Source organism: Schistocerca americana, chromosome 3 (genome assembly GCF_021461395.2).
Source record: "Schistocerca americana isolate TAMUIC-IGC-003095 chromosome 3, iqSchAmer2.1, whole genome shotgun sequence".
Classification (NCBI taxonomy): Eukaryota; Metazoa; Arthropoda; class Insecta; order Orthoptera; family Acrididae; genus Schistocerca; species Schistocerca americana.
In genome coordinates this window covers 620,102,293-620,119,380 of record NC_060121.1, presented here as the reverse complement: position 1 = coordinate 620,119,380, position 17,088 = coordinate 620,102,293, and positions in this window count along the sequence as shown.

Below are 17,088 nucleotides of genomic sequence, written 5' to 3'. Positions count from 1 at the left end.
ACCGAAAGCCGACACACACAGATTTGTATCTGCACCCTAAGAGTTGTCATCCACCACACCAACGTAGTGGCGTCCTGAGGACTTTGGTACGGAGAGCATATGCCATTTCCGACGCAGACAGCTTAACCCAAGAACTTGAGCATTTGATGACTGTTTTTAAGGAAAATGGATACACCGAGAGTCAGATTCGTCGGGCTATGGAATTTGGACCGTCTCCGGAGGTGTCCGAAGAGGAACATAGATCTGTGGCCTTTCTTCCTTATGCTGGAGGCTTATCGTTTAAGATTGGACGACTTTTAAGGAGTTTTAACATTAAGAGTGTGTTCCGTCCACCCTCTAAGATTAAGGCTCTGCTCGGCTCTGTGAAGGATGATTTGGGACTTAGAAAACCCGGGGTGTACAAAAATCCCGTGTCAATGTGGGAAAGCTTACGTTGGTCGTTCTATTCGCACAGTGAATGACAGGTGTGTGGAACATCGCCGTCACACGAGGCTACAACAGCCGGAAAAATCGGCCGTAGCAGAACACTGTCTGAATGAGAGACACAAAATGAAATTTGAGGAAACTGTTGTAATTGCCAACATTTCCGGTTTTTGGAATAGCGTGTATAAAGAGGCGATCGAAATTAGGTTGGCTGATAATTTAATCAACAGGGACAATGGGTTTCCTCTTAGTAAAACGTGGAATCCTGTATTATCTCGCATTAAAACAGAACGTTCTTCGGTGCGGCCTTGATTGCGATATATCGTTGGCAGCAGTGTTTCACTAAGGGCGGCGCCACCTCCCTGTTTTGGAAGTCAGAAACCGTGATGGGCGGCGCATGCGCCGTGTACTGAACGGTGGCCTATATAGGACGTCGAATTGCAATCTTGCGTCAGTTCTCAGCGGGACTCATCAGCAGAAGCAGCATTTCCTGAAGATGGCGAACAGTTGGATCGCCGAAATATCGAGTCAAGTTGATTTTAGGATCCGGCAGCAAACCCGAAAAGACTTTCCAGGAAATGAAATATTAGAACTGATATAATCTTTCTCTTGTATGTCAATCTGCAGTGACCTATTGAACAAATATCGAAGAACTTCTTGGACGCAGTTTTTCTGCTGAAATCAGATGAAAGTTTGGTACTTTTCTCTCCATTTCCGTTGCAGAACCTCCTCCTTATTTATTCGATTTATTCACGTATTCTTGAATATTCTTCTGTAGCCCCAAATTTCAAAAGTTTCTATTCTCTTCATATCTGAACTGTGTGTGGGCCAATTTCATTTCAATATAAGGCTACGTTCCAGAGTAATAGCATCAGAAAAGACTTACTAACACTTATGTAGGGTATTAAAAGATTTCACTTTCCACAAATGCTTGTTCTTGCAATCTGCTTTTTTTCTTTTCTATTTCTGCCATTGCCAATGATTTTACAGCTGAAAGAAATACTGTTACCATTTTTAGTGTCGCATTTGTTAATCTAATTCCGTCGGCATCGCCATTTAGGAGCGAAAAGATAACACTACGAACTTATCCTAGTGTAAAACGCAGACTCGGTTATTTCCGTACAGGGAAAAGTGTTAACCGTATCCTTCGTTCAGCCTGAGTGTGGTCATGCTCCGCATCTGACAAAGTAAGGAAACACAACCGCCGCCTGTTGAGGATGGAGTGCGCCAATTGAGGAAGTGCTGCGTGGTATCCAGTAACAGGCCTCTCCCGCAGACTGGCGCTCTCTGTCTAATGGCTGAGGAGCACCCACCTGCGGGCAATGCCCTCGAACTCTCGCCTCGAGAGAAGCAACGCTGTCGGGCATGCGATCGCTGTCGACACTAGGGACAACGAGGATCAAACGAAACTGTCACAGGCTAGCTCAGAAGGATGTAACTACACTAAACAGGTATTATCATAAAAATTGTTACGGTTGGTATTTAACGTTAAGACATAACAAACTCTTCCGAGAATGAGGCAAAGGACGTCACGGGATTGAGGTCATGCACTTCCCTCCTTCGTAGGTCTGCTAAGTAAAGCGCGAGCGAGCGAGTCCTCCCCCCCCCCCCCCCCTCCCCCACTCTCTCTTTCTCTCTCTCTCTCTCTCTCTCTCTCTCTCTCTCACTCACTCATTCTCTCTCCACCATTACGTCACAAGGAGAAACTATAGGGCGTAATGCAAAGTATCATCGACCCTTCCACAGCTCCCCTTGTGAATCACAGGCGACGCAGTGCGCAGGCATATCGGATGGGTGTTTGTTTTCCACAGAGAACCTTAACACTACTTGGAATACACATGTGAGTTGCTAATAGTGCTAAAACAAATCACACGTGGGGAGACTCGACGTAAATCTGTGAACACTGTTCTACGCTCCTAGAGGAGATACTGATTCTTACTTATCATGTATGGCAGTTGTGGCGAGCTTCCGCGAAGGCAACCTTACTCAGCACAAGAGCTGTTGCGTTTACACTTTACAGCATTTCCTGTCCAATTCTCCTGTGTGAGAGGATAAAGCAACTTCACTGAGCTCGTATACATATACAGGGTGTTACAAAAATGCACGGCCAAACTATCAGGAAACATTCCTCACACACAAATAAAGAAAAGATATTGTGTGGACATGTTTCCGTCCGGAAACGCTTAATTTCCATATTAGAGCTCATTTTAGTTTCGTCAGTATGTACTGTACTTCCTCGATTCACCGCCAGTTGGCCCAATCGAAGGAAGGTAATGTTGACTTCGGTGCTTGTGTTGACATGCGACTCATTGCTCTACAGTACTAGCATCAAGCACATCAGTACGCAGCATCAACAAGTTAGTGTTCATCACGAACGTTGTTTTGCAGTCAGTGCAATGTTTACAAATGCGGAGTTGGCAGATGCCCATTTGATGTATGGATTAGCACGGGGAAATAGCCGTGGCGCGGTACTTTTCTATCGAGACACATTTCCAGAACGAAGGTGTCCCGACAGGAAAACGTTCGAAGCAATTTATCGGCGTCTTATGGAGCACGGAACATTCCAGCCTATGACTCGCGACTGGGGAAAACCTAGAACGACGAGGACACCTGCAGTGGACGAGGCAATTCTTCGTGCAGTTGACGATAACCCTAATGTCAGCGTCAGAGAAGTTGCTGCTGTACAAGGTAACGTTGACCACGTCACTGTATGGAGAGTGCTACGGGAGAACCAGTTGTTTCCGTACCATGTACAGCGTGTGCAGGCACTATCAGCAGCTGATTGGCCTCCACGGGTACACTTCTGCGAATGGTTCATCCATCGATGTGTCAATCCTCATTTCAGTGCAAATGTTGTCTTTACGGATGAGGCTTCATTCCAACGTGATCAAATTGTAAATTTTCACAATCAACACGTGTGGGCTGACGAGAATCCGCACGCAATTGTGCAATCACGTCATCAACACAGATTTTCTGTGAACGTTTGGGCAGGCATTGTTGGTGATGTCTTGATTGGGTCCCATGTTCTTCCACCTACGCTCAATGGAGCACGTTATCATGATTTCATACGGGATACTCTACCTGTGCTGCTAGAACAGGTGCCTTGACAAATACGACAACATGTGGTTCATGCACGATGGAGCTCCTGCACATTTCAGTCGAAGTGTTCGTACGCTTCTCAACAACAGATTCGGTGACCGATGGATTTGTAAAGGCGGACCAATTCCATGGCCTCCACGCTCTCCTGACCTCAATCCTCTTGACTTTCATTTATGGGGGCATTTGAAAGCTCTTGTCTACGCAACCCCTGTACCAAATGTAGAGACTCTTCGTGCTCGTATTGTGGACGGCTGTGATACAATACGCCATTCTCCAAGGCTGCATCAGCGCATCAGGGATTCCATGCGACGGAGGGTGGATGCATGTATCCTCGCTAACGGAGGACATTTTGAACATTTCCTGTAACAAAGTGTTTGAAGTCACGCTGGTACGTTCTGTTGCTGTGTGTTTCCATTCCATGATTAATGTGATTTGAAGAGAAGTAATAAAATGAGCTCTAACATGGAAGGTAAGCGTTTCCGGACACATGTCCACATAATATATTTTCTTTCATTGTGTGTGAGGAATGTTTCCTGAAAGTTTGGCCGTACCTTTTTGTAACACCCTGTATGTATTCTGGCTATTTTGAGTTTACTGAGTACTTACCTGCAGTTGTTGAGTCATCTACAACGTAAAATACATGTCTATAAACAATGGCTGTGAAGTGCATAATTTGTAGTTGTATTGTCTCAGTGACATGTGGAGTCATGGTGGGAAAGGTACTTGTTGGGAAATGTGGCATCTTACAGCAGTCTATCGTTGACAGCGTATTGCAAAGTTGTTTTACATTGCAGTTACTTGGTGATGCCTTCTCTCACCACTAATTGTGTTAATGGTAGACTGTATAAATCACTTCCATTCGCTTACAGCTGGCACTTGCGAAGTGGGTTGCAGAAAGTGGAACCACCTGCCGGACTTCCACAGTATATCTTGCAAGGTGAGTATGGGTAGGAGTAATGGAATGTAACTGATCTTGATAAAGTCTAAAACCGCAATAGGCGCTTCTTGACTTACGTTGAAATACTGAAATTCTATAACATGTATGCGACCTACTTCTGTTGTAGAAAGAGTCTGGTTAAATCCCTGGGCCTCTTCGGAAGTTAGCTGAGCCTGGGGTGCTGCATTTGCTACTCCGCGTGCTGTGAAAAGTACTGGACCCATTGGGAGAGGAGATAACGAAGTCGACAAAATCGACTTTGTCGAATACATTCTGACATCACGTTATACTTTGAGCAGGCTCTTCAGTATGCTAGATGATATGTCTGCGTAAGCAGAAGAAACTAACGATCAAAGTCCTAAACAATTTATTGGACTGTTCGATTAACCAAAACAAATTCTCCAAGTATAACACCAACACATAACAGTGATCCGTCTTTGAATCACAACTACATACGAGAATCAGATAGAAAACAACTGAAAGAATTTCCTACTAGTCTCCGCCAGAGACTTCTCCGATATACCAAGCCTAACGCAGATATCAGCGAGAAGATCCAAGCCGGGCTGTCGGGGCGGCAGCTATCCAAGTCTGCTGGCGGTCGGTGAACTGCCGATGTGCGGCCGAGTGCCGGCCTTTATAGTACTTCGCGGATGAGTACCTCGGAACTATTTTCCATCACGTGGTTGACGTGTGAAAATAGTTCCGGGATCTGCAGCGACCTCTTCCTTACGTTTATGTGGGCCGGTAGTGGCCCCTGGTGGCCGCTGGTGTCTTTGCTGTGGTGTTGTTATTGTGGTTGTTTCTCTGGCCGTTCATCAATATTGCCTGTCGGTTGTGTAGTGCTTCGGTGTGCCTGTGAAGGCAGGCAACCCGCGGCTGCAGGCTGTTTGGTTGCTGCTGCTCTAGGCGCCGTGATCTCTGGTGGAGAAGGACACAGCACTAGACAACTGCCAGCGCCAGCTGTTGAGCTTTTTTTACGTACTAGTTCACTTTACAACTGCAAATAATTATTCTACAAACTGAAAATATCTTCACTATATAAACACAAGCTAGGTAAAGTTATTTTGTCTCTCACATAAGAGAATGAGGCACGAAACGCAGGGAGGTACAGTCTGTCTGTAAACCGGAACGCGAGCAGAGTTGTGGTGGGGAAAGAACGCTGCAGCTGCTATACTTGAGATATTTTCATATACGAGGGTTGGAATTTTAATAGTGGCAACTATTTATTTACAGCTAGTACAAAATACATACGTGTTTCAAAGTTTTACTGACCTTCAAGGTAGTCACCAGCATTGTGTGTAACCCGTTGCCAGCGACGTGGAAGTCGTAGGATACTCTTAGCAGTGCCAGTTCGAGCGGCGCGCTCTATTGCCGACGATTTTGTAGCAGTTCTGAAGCTTAGAAATAGAGTTGAGCAACTTACGAGGGCTTAAGTCAGGGGAGTGCAGTAGGTGGTATAGCACTTAGCAGCCCCATCAGTCAAACTAATCAGTAACAGCTTCCATTGTAGGTGCTTCAGCATTGTCCTGCAAAATTATAGTCAAGTTCTGCAAAAAGTGGCATCACTTCTATGTCTATGCTGTTCATTTTCGGAACACAGGCTACGACCAGCTTAGAGACAGAAGTGATGACACTTTCTGCAGGATCTGACCATCATTTTGCAGGATAATGCTCAAGCACGTACAGTGCAAGCTGTTACTGATTTGTTTGACTGATGGGGGTGCTAAGTGCTATACCACCTACTGCACCCCCCTGACTTAAGCCCTCGTGAGTTCAACTCGATTTCTAAACTGAAGGAAACACTTCACGACATGCGTTTCAGAACTACTACAAATTCGTCGGGCAATAGATCGCGCAGCTCGAACTGTCAACACAACTGCCACTACTAAGAGTATCCAACGACTTCCACATCGCTGGCAACGGCTATACACAACCCTGGTGACTTCTTTGAAGGACAGTAAATAAATAGTTCCCACTATTAAAGTCCCAACTCTCGTCCATTAGTAATTCACATCTGTATTCCGTACAGCGTTACAGCACTTCGTGAAACACACACATCAAAAAACGTTTTGCATCACCCAGGTTCCCAGAACTCCTGAAGATAGACGTTGACTGTGGATAATGTATCGCAGACACAGTCCCTTTGACTGGAATGAGACTCTCACTCTGCAGCGGAGTATGCGCTGGTATGAAACTTCCTGGCAGATTAAAACTATGTGCCGGACCGAGACTAGAACTCGGGACCTATGCCTTTCGCGGGCAAGTGCTCTAGCATCTGAGCTACCCGAGCACGACTCAGACCCCGTCCTCACAGCTTTACTTCTGCCAGTATCTCGTCTCCTATCTTCCAAACTTTACAGAACCTCTCCTGCGAAGGCAAAGGTCCCGAGTTCGAGTCTCAGTCCGGCACACAATTTTAATCTGCCAGGAAGTTTCAGTCCCTTTGAGAGTTCGGAGATGTCACTAAGACCGCCATGCATGCATGAGCAGTGCCTATTACAGACAGACGGGGTCCGACAGCCGATCAGTTCCAGTCACTCCATCAGGAAGGAGGTATGTGAATCGTGTTGTCTGTAGTTCAAACATACCTGGACGGTCAATACCGCGGTTCGATCACGTCCGCATTGTTACTTTGTGCCAATAAGGGCTCTCGACAAGGGAAGTGTCCAGCAGTCTCTCAATGTACCAAAGCGATGTTATTCGCACGTGGATGAGATACAGAGAAACAGGAAACGTCGATGACATGATTCGCTCAGGCCGCCCAAGGGCTACTACTGCAGTGGATCACCACTACCTACTGATTATGGCTCGGAGGAACCCTGACAGCTACGAGGACGTCGTGCTACGACTAAAACTGTACGCAATAGGCTGCATGATGGGTAACCTCACTCCCGACGTCCATGGCGAGGTCCATTTTTCCAACCACGACACCACGCAGCACCCAACAACGTACCGAATGGACCGCTCAGGACTGGCATTCCGTTCTCTTCACCGATGGGTGACGCCATATACCTTCAACCAGTCAGTCGTCGGAGAAGTGTCTGGAGGCAACCCGGTCAGGCTGAACGCCTTAAACACAGTGTCCAGTGAATCCAGCAAGGTGGAGGTTCCCTGCTGTTTTGGGTTGGCATTGTGTGGGGACGACGTACGGCGCTGGTGGTCATGGAAGGCGCCGTAACGGCTATAGGATACGTGAATGCTATCCTCAGACCGATAGTGCAATCATATCGGCAGCATATTGGCCAGGCATTCGTCTTCATGGACGACAATTCGCGCTCCCATCGTGCACATCTTGTGAATGATTTCCTTCAGGATAATGACATCACTCGACTAGAGTGGCCAGCGTGTTCTCCAGTCATGAACCCTATCGAATATGCCTGGTATGGATTGAAAAAGGGCTGTTTATGGACCAGTCACTCTGAGGGATCTACGCTAAATCCCCGTTGAGGACTTGGACAATCTGGACCAACAGTGCCTTGATGAACTTGTGGATAGTATGCCACGACGAATACAGGCAAGCGTCAATGCAAGAGGATGTGCTACTGGGTATTTAGAGGTACAGCAATCTAGACCGCCACCTCTGAATGTCTCTCTGTATGGAGCTACAACATGTAATGTGTGGTTTTCATGAGAAATAAAAATGTTGGAAACGATGTTTATGCTGATCTCTGTTCCAATTTTCCGTACAGGTTCCGGAACTCTGGGAACCAAGGTGATGCAAAACTTTTGTTTGATGGGTGTATACCAACGGACATCTTTGCGCACTGCATCGTTGGTGCGATTCACGAGGTGAGATGTGGATGGGCCGATGTGAGATTGTGAAACAAACTGTATTCTGTGAGATTGGGGGATAGAGGGAAGGTGGGGAAGACTCACCCGCTCACTTTGTAGTTTGCCGATCTCCGAAGGAGGGAAGAGAAGGAATGTGCATGACGATAATCAGGCGATCTGTATTCCCTCCCACGTCTATCGTCCACACTCTCCCTCCTGCCCCCCCCCCCCGCCCCCCTACCCTCTACCCCATGACACACAGGGGCATTATTTATCCCTTAATACAGGTCTACTGCACTTACATGAGGTAGACAATTTAATATTTGGTCATTTAACTGTAAATATTAATTTTATACCATTCAAATATTATTTTGGATAATCTGCGGTTTTCGCATCCAATGCAACGTGGAATGTATGTGCCCTAAAGTAAAAAATGGAAAGGACCTTTCCTGTAGGAAATATAATGTACTTTAATTTTGATACAATATTGCAGTGTCTATACTCTTAAGAAGAATGATGCAATGTTTCTCTGGAGATGCATGTACACTATCCATTTTCTCAGTACGCAACCAGTCTCTTAGTCTCAGTTGTAATAAAATTAATTGAGAGAAATAATATCACCCCACGTTGGCCAAAATGTAACAAAATTCATAACCCGCGTTGGTGTGAAAATTTAGTAAAGCTGAGGAAATAATAACGTCATCCAACTCCGGTTGCCAAAAATGTAGTGAAACTGAGAAACTGAAATGCAAATAACCTCACTTCGAATACCAAAAACACAATAAACTGTATGAATTGCTGAAGTGAAAATGGTTCCGTGCTGGCTGACAAAAACGTAATAAATTCAGTGAATTGATAACTCGAACTTCAAACTGTGCAATAAAATTAATGATAAAGCAAGGACACATTTACGTTAATTATTACATGGTCCAGTCACATTAATATTACCACCACCTATGTTCGACGTCAACATACAAGGATCTCCCACAAACGGCAAATGGCAAAATGGCGCTACCCAAAACCTGTGGTAATTATTACATGGTCCAGTCACATTAATATTACCACCACCTACGTTCGACGTCAACATGCAATTATCTCCCACAAACGGCAAATGGCAAAATGGCGCTACCCAAAACCTGTGGTGCATCACAAGCCACAGATGAAAGGGGTGAACTACGGCTACGGAGATGTATACGGACGAGTAGACGTGCAAATGTTGAGCAACTGACCGCCTAGATGAAGCAAGGTCCTACCAACAGTATCTCCTCAACGACCGTTTAGCGGTAGTTGCTGCGTATGGGTCTCTGCAGTATGCTCGTACTTCGTGATGCACCGCATCTGCATAACGGCATCTACCAACAGGACAATGCAACGTGAAACACATGTCGCAGTATGCATGAGTGGTTTTGAGAGCACCAGGATGAGTTTACTGTACGCCCCTGGCCATCTGAGTCCTCGGATTCAAACTCAGTCGCGTATTTGTCGGACCACCTCTACCGGGCTGAGAAAACTAGCGCGGCTGGTCACTGCACTGCTGTCAGTATGCATGCATGTACGTACGTATTGAACTGGGGACCTAGAAACGACGGAGAGGCTTCGTTCCCGCCGTAGCCCTCAGTTGTACACAACCCTACAACAGGTTACAGTAGTCCACTCACTACTGAACTGGGGACCTAGAAACGACAGAGAGGCTTCGTCCCCGCCGCAGCCCTCAGTTGTACACAACCCCACAACAGGTTACAGTAGTCCACTCACTACTGAACTGGGGACCTAGAAACGACAGAGAGGCTTCGTCCCCGCCGCAGCCCTCAGTTGTACACAACCCCACAACAGGTTCCAGTAGTCCACTCACTACTGAACTGGGGACCTAGAAACGACAGAGAGGCTTCGTCCCCGCCGCAGCCCTCAGTTGTACACAACCCCACAACAGGTTACAGTAGTCCACTCACTACTGAACTGGGGACCTAGAAACGACAGAGAGGCTTCGTCACCGCCGCAGCCCTCAGTTGTACACAACCCCACAACAGGTTACAGTAGTCCACTCACTACTGAACTGGGGACCTAGAAACGACAGAGAGGCTTCGTCCCCGCCGCAGCCCTCAGTTGTACACAACCCCACAACAGACTACAGCAGTCCACTCACTATTTAACTGGGGACCTAGAAACGACAGACAGGCTTCGTCCCCGCCGTAGCCCTCAGTTGTACACAACCCTACAAGAGGCTACACCAGTCCACTCGCTATTGAAATGGGGACCTAGAAACGATGGAGAGGCTTCGTCCCCGCCGTAGCCCTCAGTTGTACACAACCCCACAACAGGCTACAGCAGTCCACTCACCCTACCGCCGTTCCACACCGCACCCATAGTTATTGTGCAGTTCGGCTCCCAGTGGACCGCCACCACAACGTCTCATTCCAGACAAGTGTATCCCCAATGTTTGCGTGGTAGATTAATTATGGTGTACGTGGTGGCAGTGTTTGCGCAGCAATCGCCGACATAGTGTAACTCAGGCGGAATAAGGGAAACCAGCCCGCATTCGCCGAGGCAGATTTAAATCCGCCTTACAAACCATCCACAGGCTGGCCGGCACACCGGACCTCGACACTAATCCGCCGGGCGGATTCGTGCCGGGGACCGGCACGCCTCCCGCTCGGGAAGCAGTGCGTTAGAACGCACGGCTAGCCGGGCGGGCATTCTGTCGGCGTGGTTGCACATTCCTGCCGGTACCCTCCAGTTCCTCATTGGTACTCTTCCTCCACGTCTCACAGAGGTCTGATCTCCGAATGTGACTTCCGACAAGTGGTCACACATTAATGTGATTGGACAGTGCAATCCTGCTTTCACAAGCCACCTTTACACAATGAAATCAATGCCAATTTGACTGACTATAGATGCAGCTCAGTAATTTGACATTTCGGGGGTGGGGCTGGGGCGGTTAAGCACTGTATCTCACTATTTCATGGATTCAGTGTTATACACGAACGTAGGCAGTTAGTGTGATATCGACACTATGTATCGACCTTTGTCGAACCAGTTTTGATGTCATGTGTCCACTGAGTGACTGCCAGCAGCTTTCATCGCCATGCACCCTGACTTTGGGGCGGCGCTTACAGTGGCTTAACTTGTTCCTCATTTCATACTTACTGCCTAAGAACTCTCCAGGTAATATCGCTGCCCAGTGGTGATGGTGCTGTCCTTTGTCAGGTAGCGAAAATTCACAGACTCCCAACACGCTCCCAGCATTTCTTAGATGCGGTAATTAAACTGTAGCGGTGTTTCCCTGTTACATACGAAAGTTGAGGCTAGACAAGAACACCGTCAGATGCTTAAAGCCTGATGTATTAGACAGTATGAAAAACCATCTGACACGAAACGGAAAATGAGGATATCGCAGAACGGCAGTAGACTTCAGAGTGAATGCATGTATCAGAGTCGTTAAACTGAGTTGACAATAGGCTAAAAATCCTCCAAAATCAACGTCAAAATTCTTTAGCTGAACCAGTATGCGTGTCACACAGTACGATACATATAAATTTCCCGAAAGGATCTCCTGCGTGATGCTCGAGTCATCTCAGAATGAGAACTCCCAATCATCTCCGAATCGTGTGTCACAGCATCAACTTGGAATGAGGTCCCAAAGATTTCCGAAAGACGGATCCTGAGTGAGCTCACCGTAATCACAGGTTGATCGGCTGAAACCTCCAACTCCAAACGAATGATCCCGCTTTTCTCCAAATGTTCATTGATTCCGAGGCTGCCCTTGTCCGGCAGTTTTGTTCATTATCCCCCTCACTGTGTCCAGGGCAATAAACTTGCCAGACTTCGCACATTCCCTGGGCGGCAACGGCGTTTGGCATGGGCATTACCACGCCCTTCTTGTGCTGTCTTGCATTGCAGCATTTCCCACTTCTAGCTGCTCGGTACCTAGCGGCTTACATGCCTGATTTTCTTGTGAAAACCGTTGAGAATTGTTCCACATGTTTCTCCGCATTTGTCAGGCATCGGGAAGGCCGCAGCTCAACAAGAAGCCCGTTTCTTTTAACGGGGAAGCCTTTAAGCCTTCAGTGTCGTAGGCGTTCGGAGTTCTGTAGCGTCCCTCAGCTGTCAGTTCCCCACAAGACATCCCTTTCAGAACAAGACAAACACTTCAGCAACACCTTACCACTTTCTTTGGCTTTCGGAAAAACTCGGCTTAAGGGGAGCCCTTTTATCTTCAGTGTCTGGCTGTGAAGTATTACATTGCACGTTTACTGCATAGCACTTTCTCTAGATCCTTTTTATCTTTTTGTATGTCTTATGACTGTCCATTGTGGCTCGCCACGAATTCCTCTCCTGAGCCAATCTCAGAGTAACAACTGCACTCTGTGACCTCAGTTATTTGTTGTATGTATAAATATGATTTCCCACAGAGTTTTCACACTCTCATGGAAGCCATAGCCTGATGTCTTAGCTAATGCTACGTCTCCAGTTGACATCGCCATCTGCCAACCATGTATGCTTAAACCTCGACACTGAAGACTAAATATTTTGGTTTTTCTGTAGTAACACTGTATACGATTGTCATCATCACGGATCATACATGTTTCTTTACGTAAAATTCCAAAGAAGTTCATTTTTTACCGCTTAAGTGAAATCATATTTTCGAAATTTCCTATTACGTTCGACAAACAGATGATACATTCGTATATCGAAAGTCTTCTGTAAGATTATTTATATTTTTATTTAGACAACCAGTCAAAGAAAATCATCCTTTTCCCACCATTGCTCTTCTTGTCGCCAGGCTCCATGTCCATATCTAAAACTAACCTCTAAAGGAAATACAAAGGCAGCGCTTACTTACATAATGCTATCGTTTGGCATTCCTCTTATGTCGAAATATTCTTCAGCATAAAATCAGCAGAAATGCAACTGAAAAAGAAATCCAGCGGTAGAAGTTACGGTGCTCTGTGAGAAATTTAAATTTGTCTCAACTTTTTATTTATGAAAGCACTTTTTGTTGCAAATGTGCAAGACTGATAATTCTGTAGATAACACTCAAGAAATGGTGTTGATCTTAGGTAATTTTATATTTGCTAAGCAGTTGCTCTCGTCATACAAGCGAAGTCGTAGACTTTTGATAATGTGTGTCGCTACTTCAGTGGGCGAGTACAAATATTGCTACATCGACTCATAAGAGAACCATCAGGCCTGTTCATCACAGATTTGGATGATTCTTGGGTATATTGTAGAGTGACCTCTCCTGAGTGGTTTTTCATGCGATGGCTCCTAGTTTCCGAGATAATTCGTATTGAAGTTTTATGCTTCCTCTGATATATGAATAGTGGCAGCATGCTTTCCCCACGAATCCACTGAACTTTATCCAGGTATTTGGCATTTTAGCTAAGAACCACTAACGTAATACACATCTGCAGAAAGCTGGCTGGAATTATTGACATATTAATGAAATTACTATAGCAAAAATGACATTTCCGCACGACATATTTTATGTTACTCCTAGCAGGTTAAAACTGTGGGCCCTACCGTACCGACACTCTAACTAGCGATCTTTGCCTGTCGGGGGCAGGTGCTTTCGATTTATCTACCCAAGCACGCCGTGCGGTTCTAGGCGCTTCAGTCTGGAACTGCGTGACCGCTACGGTCGCAGGTTCGAGTCCCACCTCGGGCATGGATGTGTGTGATGTCCTTGTTCTAAGTTCTAGGGAACTGATGACCACAGATGTTAAGTCCCATAGTGCTCAGAGCCATTTGAACCATTTTACCCAAGCACGACTCACGACATCTCTTCACAGTTTTAATTTTCGCCAGTAGTTCGTCTCCTACCTTCCAAAGCTGATGTAAGTACAGCAGTGAGGACTCGTCCTGAGTTGTGTTTGGGGTAGTTCAGGCCGTAGAGAACTTTCCAGCGAAAACTAAAAGTCCAGAGCTCGAATCTCGGTTCGGCACACAGTTTTAATCTGCCAGAAATTTTCATAATAGCACACACACACCGCTTCAGAGTGAAAATCTAATTTCACTTTCATATTTTGTACGATGAAATTAAAAAAATACACGGGTATGATTCGAACCAGTACCGTCAGCTTGATAGCCGTGATCCTCAATCGCTCCACTACTTTCTCTTGGGCAAAACTTAACTAGCATTACATATATTAAAGGTTTTACGCAAAAAATTCAACATCGCGTTCCTCGGAAATTTGGGGTCGTTGCATGAAAAGTCGCTACCTTGGGAAAAGTCCCTCTACAACATATCTGTCGTTCATCAAAGTCCGTGAGTAAAGGTGTGATGGCTCCCTTGTCAGTCACTCCTCAAAATAGTTACCTTAATAACAAGATTAAAATCTGACAGTATTCTATCGTTTGGCGAATTAAATTGCGTGTGTGACTTTCCTTTAAGAAACAAATTACGTAACATATGAAAAGTGTATCGATTAAGGATCGTAAAAAATTTTTTACGTTGTTTCCAATGACAGTCTTGCCCCGATTATGAGCTTCGTTATGTTTTCTATGATGTATATGTTGGGCGCGTGAATTATAAAAGGTTTGAAAGAATTAGAATAAAAGAAGCATATACTGATAAATGAAGTAAGACTGTTTCTGTAGATGTCATTTCTGTCGCGCTACTGTTAAACATGAGATGTTCAAATAACGTGTTAGTTAATAATACGTAATTCAATATTTGCTCTTAATTGTGACAGTTGAAATTAAATACAGATAAAAAGCCAACGAATGCCAGCTGCAAAACTGGAACACTGATACATTTTAATTACTTTTGTTTCCTACGTATCATTGGCTCTGAGCCACATCGGATATTTATGTACACCTCTTTCATTCCCGTATGCGAGGCACCTTCTTAAACACAATGCCACCTCGCTCGATACGAGCCACTGGCTGTAAGCGCCTGTACTGAACCAAGCAGTGTTTCTTACGACAGCTGTCCACTTTGCCCACCTGTCAACAGTTGCCCATGTTTTCGGCTGGTACACTTATCACCAGAGAAAACGGTTGCGAGTATTAATTGAAATGGACATGGCATTGACGGTCGAAATTTTAAAGCCAGGCTATGACGTGGAGTGCCAAATTAAATTCGACAGTGTAACTGATACGAGAGTTTCGCGTTTCACGCATACCACTGAGCTTCTGCATTCTGAAGCCCCCTTTCTGGAGTTCCATTCTTCTCTACAGCTCGACAATAGTGACTGTATTGCTTCTGAATAAAATTTCTAGTGCTTTTAACTTACGTTGTGACGTTAATGCTAGCGCAGTGTATTTCACTTTGACCTTATTCACAACGGGAATAATTATCGAAGGAAAAATGAAATGATAATAGAACACTCTTTTCTATTACCATACATCTTTTTGTACCCTCAATTCAACGTGTGACAGTGTTTTTAGGTAGATGAGTTCCAGATTACAAATAAAAAAGTCCAATTCTATTCCTAGAACAATGAAAACTTATTCTGTCACTATCGTGCTCCTTCATCTCTCACGAAAAGCAACGTACTTCGGAGTTCGTGTTTAACTGCCAGTTCCTCTGTACCTGGTTGGGTACGTCAGTTTGTAAGTCAAAGGAATATAATGGCATACTAGTTCCAAGATGGAAGTGTCCAATCACTGTGGTGTTCAAATGAGCCTTAGGCTTGTTGACAGCTTCGCTGTTGTGTGAAACGAAAGCAGAAGAAGGGAAGTTGGCAATACTGTCCTGTGTACGCTCGAAAAACAGAGATAGGAGGCAGTAACAGCGAACACTCCAGTACTTTTACAAGTGCAGCGTCGTCACTCGCCACACGTCTATACGGACAATAGCCTCGACAGTAGAGGAATTAAACAGTAATTGGTGCTTCTGCTTGACAATGCCGTTCTTCTGTGGTATCTATTCCCAGTATAAAGTGTATGAATCCCTGTTTCTTTGGAATGCACTGTCGTCCGCTGCATGATATTCTACTTTTCCGAAAAAAATAAGGAAGTATGGCCTTTTTGAAACTACGTCATCTCGTTCACGCACCCGACAAATTACTGTGACATATTTTAAAACCAAACATATAGGGAGAAAAATTTGTTCGACTGCGTCCTCTCTAGCTATGAATTTTTTGACAAAATCTGTAAATCTTTGCCTTCTTTACAATATCACAGAAACTGCTGCCTAATAACGTATGTCCTGTTATTGTCACTGGACTGCTCGTTGCGAGCATTTGCTTCTTTTTCTTTGGAGTAAGTACTTGAGTCCCACTCTGCACAGTATCCGTCATCTGCGCACCGACGTCGACTTAATCAAGTTTAAAATTTTTCCTCTTTTCATCAACTTTTCCGCAAATACTGTCAATGCTTCTGCTTCTTATTGTCAACAAATTTAATAAAGTTCATAATAAGCCGAGATGACTGCTTGCGAAGGGATTTTCTGCGATCGCTTCTCATGTCTGCAGTGCAAAGCAACAAGGCGCAATGCTTTAAACTACAAAGCGACTGTACCCACTCACGGCCGCATCTTCATTTCGCTTTGTCTAATAATATGCTGTCACACTTCCCGTGGTCAAAACATCTTTTGCACTGTAGGACAGTATTTGTACCTGACGTGACGCACTTAAAAAATTTTACGGAGATACATAACTTAAGAGAAAATCAGTTCCTTCTGCAGTAACTTTATAAGTACCAACATAACCGGCATTATTCACTTAAACAGGTTTAATGAAGGGTAATAGCACCTAGCTGGGTGCACAAATTTTATTACATTGACCTGCTTTGGAGACCGGTTAAGGGGTCTTCATCACATTAAGTTATAGGTACCTGTAATTTTTAATCAACGTAGGAGAAAAACAACCATATCAAAAATCTTAAGTACAATTAGAAATATCAAAAACAGAACC